Source organism: Myotis lucifugus, unplaced genomic scaffold, assembly GCF_000147115.1.
Source record: "Myotis lucifugus unplaced genomic scaffold, Myoluc2.0 scaffold_49, whole genome shotgun sequence".
Lineage (NCBI taxonomy): Eukaryota > Metazoa > Chordata > Mammalia > Chiroptera > Vespertilionidae > Myotis > Myotis lucifugus.
In genome coordinates, this window is record NW_005871097.1 from 6571846 (window position 1) to 6576529 (window position 4684).

The window sequence follows — 4684 nt, forward strand, 5'->3', positions numbered from 1 at the left end:
AGGAGAAAAATGCCGTCTGTTAATACTCACGAGGATTTGCCCTAGCCCAGTGGTTCTCAACCTTCTGGCCCTTTAAATACAGTTCCTCATGTTGTGACCCAACCATAACATTATTTTCGTTGCTACTGCATAACTGTCATGTTGCTACTGTTAGGAATCGTCATGTAAATATCTGATATGCAGGATGGTCTTAGGCGACCCCTGTGAAAGGGTCATTCAACCGCCAAAGGGGTCACAACCCACAGGTTGAGAACCACTGCCCTAGCCGGTTTTGCTCAGTGGATAGAGCGTCAGCCTGCAGATAGAAGGGTCCCAGGTTCGGTTCCAGTCCAGGGCACATGCCTGGGTTGCGGGCTCAATGCCCAGTAGGGGGCGTGCAGGAGGCAGCGATCAGTGATTCTCTCTCATCATTGATGTTTCTATCTCTTTCTCCCTCTCCCTTCCTCTCTGAAATCAATAGAAATATACACTGAGTGGCCAGATTATGATGACCGGCCAGATTATTATGACCACCCCATCAGTACTTCATTGACACTTGCAAAAATACTGAATATTGAAAACTTCCTAAGCAAATACTCTCACGGTTTTATTATTATTATTTGCATAACTAATTTACTTCATTGTACTGATGGGGTGGTCATAATAATCTGGCCACTTAGAGTGTGTGTGTGTGTGTGTGTGTGTGTGTGTGTATTTATATATATTTAGAATATATATAAATTCTAAAGCATATTTGATGACTGGCCAGGACTACAGACAGCTGTTCTCACGGCTAAGACTTATCGCAGCGAGAGGACACAGAGCCCAGTGAGCCAAGGGGAAAGGCGCACGGGCGGATCCCATGCCAGCTTCCAAGAGTTTTCCCCAGGGGATCACTCAGGTCGCGCTCAATTCCCCCAGCAATGAGCTGTGACAAGGCGTGTGAGGTGCTGGCTGTCTACCAAGGAAGCTCATTAGAGACTCAGTGCCTGGGGGGGTTGGGGGGGGGGCGCTGGTGACGTAGTTACCTTCTGCCTGGCACATACCAGACGCACAGGCACCGAGCATCAAGCACGCTGTTCACACAGTGAGGCCCTCCCATGAGGGGGTGGAGGGGACCTTGGCTAAAGCTAAGTTCCCAGCGGCCACCATGCAAGCAGGCGGTTTTCCTATATGAGGGGAATCTTATATGCTCCTTAGAAATTTGTCTCCGTCTTGCTATGTGAACTCTTTTCTGCTAAATATTATATTTAATTATTTATGTTTATTAAAGTTACATGTGCATGTTGCTTTAAAAATTCAGATCACTCTGTAAGCCTTATAACAAACAGTCCAGAGGCATTCAACTCTTTTTTTTAAAAATATGTTTTTATTGATTTCAGAGAGGAAGGGAGAGAGAGAGAGAAAAACATCAATGATGAGAGAGAATCATTGATCGACTGCCTCCTCCATGCCCCCCACTGGGGATCGAGCCCACAACCCGAGCATGTGCCCTTGACCGGAATCGAACCCAGGACCCTTCAGTCCGCAGGCCGACACGCTATCCACTGAGCCAAACCAGCTAGGGCCAATTTCAACTCTTAACATGGTTTTTTGATATTTATCTTCGAGCCTCTAGCTAATGTTTCTACGGGTTCATCTTGATTTCTTATCTAGGCATCACGTGGTGACTCTTCGCTATGAAGATGAGGACTTAACTCTATTTCCTCCCTGTCTCATCACCTGCTTCGTATGCAACCTCCCGACCTCCTCCGGCCTTCACCCCAATATCGATCAACATTCTAACCAAATATGAGTGCCCCATGCACCTGTGTAAAGGCTGCTCAGAGCTGAGCCCGTCTAGTCAACGTGAAGCAAGTTTATAGTATTTCCCTTTTATGCACCATTCTTTGGGGTTTGTTTGCCCGGGAGGAAATGATCCTATCTTTTCATCTGCTAAGTGTTCTAAACACTCAATACAAATTCCAGTCTAAACACTTGGCTAACAACCTAAATCCCACGAGGTCAGAGACCTCGAGGGCAGGATCCACTTCATCTTCCTGCCTCGCCTCTCCCAGGCCTGTCTGACCTGGGCCCTGCCGGCCAGTGCCCAGCTGCCCCCCGGGGATTCCCTCCACCCCCAGCCACCCCGTTTCCCACTTGCTGGACTCTTTCTTGGTGTCCTTCCTTGTTTTGCTGACCGGCACCGGTCAGCAAAAATATATTTTAATAAAATATATTAAAAAAATATATTTTTAAAAATATATATATTTTATTGCCCTGGCCAGCTTGGCTCAGTGGATAGAGCGTCAGCCTGCGGACTGAAGGGTCCCAGGTTCGATTCCGGCCAAGGGCACATGCCTGGGTTGTAGGCTCGATCTCCAGTAGGGGGCGTGCAGGAGGCAGCCGATCAATGATTCTCTCTCATCATTGATGTTTCTATCTCTCTCTCCTTCCCCCTTCCTCTCTGAAACCAATAAAAGAAATGTATTTTTTTAAAAAATTAAAATATATTTTATTGATTTCAGAGATGAAGGGAGAGGGAAAGAGAGATAGAAACATCAATGATGAGAATCACTCATTGGCTGCCTCCTGCACACCCCACACTGGGGATGGAGCCTGCAGCCCGCAACCCGGGCCTGTGCCCTGACTGGCAATCGAACCATGACCTCCTGGTTCATAGACTGACGCTCAACCACTGAGCCACACCGGCTGGGCTCCTCCAGGAGCTCCTTGAGTAAACAGAAGCTTTGCACGTCTCTAAGAACTACAAGTGGGGAAATGTCTGTGTTTCGGGTGCAGAGTTCTGAGTGTTCAACCTGAGAGGCAGCCTGGCACGTGCCTTCCATGGGAAGGAAAGCAATCGGTGCCGTGTGCCCAGGCGGGTCCTTCGCAGAACCTGGGAGAACCTGGGACCGCCAGCGCTGCTACAATGTTGGTTTTCCAAAGGCAAAATCCGTCCCAGGGACTGATGTAGCAGGAACAACTGGAGCGCAACATGAATTTTGCATTTGCTTTGCCACCGCCTCTCATCCTGAACTGAGCAAGCAGAAGACCGCACCCAGCTACACAGACACTGAGAAATGCTCCCAATACACCCCCTCGCGACAGCAGCCACCCGCACCCACACCTGCCGTGGCAACTTCCCCCACCAGTTCAGATCGCCCTCCTTCCCACTCCTCAGCTCAAGCTGCAACCCTTCCCAGACCTATTTCGTCAAGCGGCTGCAGGTCTTTTTCAACAGAAAGCGTCATATTTACTGTAGTATTTATGCTTTTTAAAAAATATATATTTTAATTGATGTCAGAGAGGAAGGGAGAGGGAGAGATAGACAGAAACTTCAGGGATGAGAGAGAATCATGGATGGGCTGCCTCCTGCACACCCCCTACTGGGGATCGAGCCTGCAACCTGGGCATGTGCCCTAAGCAGGAATCGAACCCAGACCTCCTGGTTCATGGGTTAATGCTCAACCACTGAGCCATTCCGCCAGGGCTATTTATGCATTTTTTTCAACAAGTGATTTTGGGGAGACTATCTAGTTAAGACTACCTGAATAACAGAAGCTTCTACCCAACGTCAAGTAGATCAGAAGACCAAAAAAAAAAAAATGAAGTTTTCCAAGTTGACATGATCTGCAAATGAGTTTGGGAAATAGTGGGTCATATTCTCGCATGTGCTCCGCTATGAATGCAGACAGTGCAATGCCAACCGCAGGATGAGAGGGACAGCCGGATTCCATGTGCCCCTCCGATCTCGGGCACAAAGGAGCTCAATGGAATTCCGTGTGGAACTCACATCAACTGTGGACGAAGTCAATTTGGAAGTCACATTATTACATAGCTCACGGGCCGATGATCTAGCCCATGGGCTGAGAATGAAGGGGTAGGCAGAGCAATGGCCCCCTAAAGACATCTTTCTCAACAAACGACAAGTGCTGGCGAGGATGTGGAGAAAAAGGAACCCTCGTGCACTGCTGGTGGGAATGCAGACTGGTGCAGCCACTGTGGAGAACAGTATGGAGTTTCTTCAAAAAACTTTAAAATGGAACTCCCATTTGACCCAGTGATCCCACTTCTAGGAATATAACCCAAGAAACTAGAAACACCAATCAGAAAGGATATATGCACCCCTATGTTCATAGCAGCACAATTCACCAGAGCTAAGATTTGGAAACAGCCTAAGTGCCCATCAGCAGATGAGTGGATTAAAAAACTATAGTACATCTACACAGTGGAATACTATGCTGCGGTAAAAAAGGCGTTCTTACCATTTGCAACAGCATGGATGGACCTGGAGAGCATTATGCTAAGTGAAATAAGCCAGTCAGAGAAAGATAAATACCACATGATCTCACTCATTTGTGGAATATAATGAACAACATAACCTGATGAACAAAAACAGATCCAGAGACAGCGAAGTGTTGATCAGACCATCGAACCTCAGAGGGAAGGCAGGGGAGGGTGGGGGTAAGGGGGAGAGATCAACCAAAGGACTTGTATGCAAGCATATAAGACTAACCAATGGACAAAGACAACAGGGGGCTGAGGGCATGAGTGGGGGGGATAGGGGTAATGTGGGGATAAGGACACATATGTAATAACTTAATCAAAATTTTTTTAAAAAAGACATCTTTCACCTACTACCCTGGACCTGTGTATCCATAAGTTTAAAAGGCAACGGGGCGCGCCTTACCGGTTTGGCTCAGTGGATAGAGCGTCGGCCTGC

General features: G+C 47.7%; 1 protein-coding gene across 1 annotated transcript in view; it reads right to left on the minus strand.

Annotated features, from left to right (window-relative positions):
• Nucleotides 1-4684, minus strand: part of FRMPD4 (FERM and PDZ domain containing 4) — a 250140-nt gene that overhangs the window by 4041 nt on the left and 241415 nt on the right.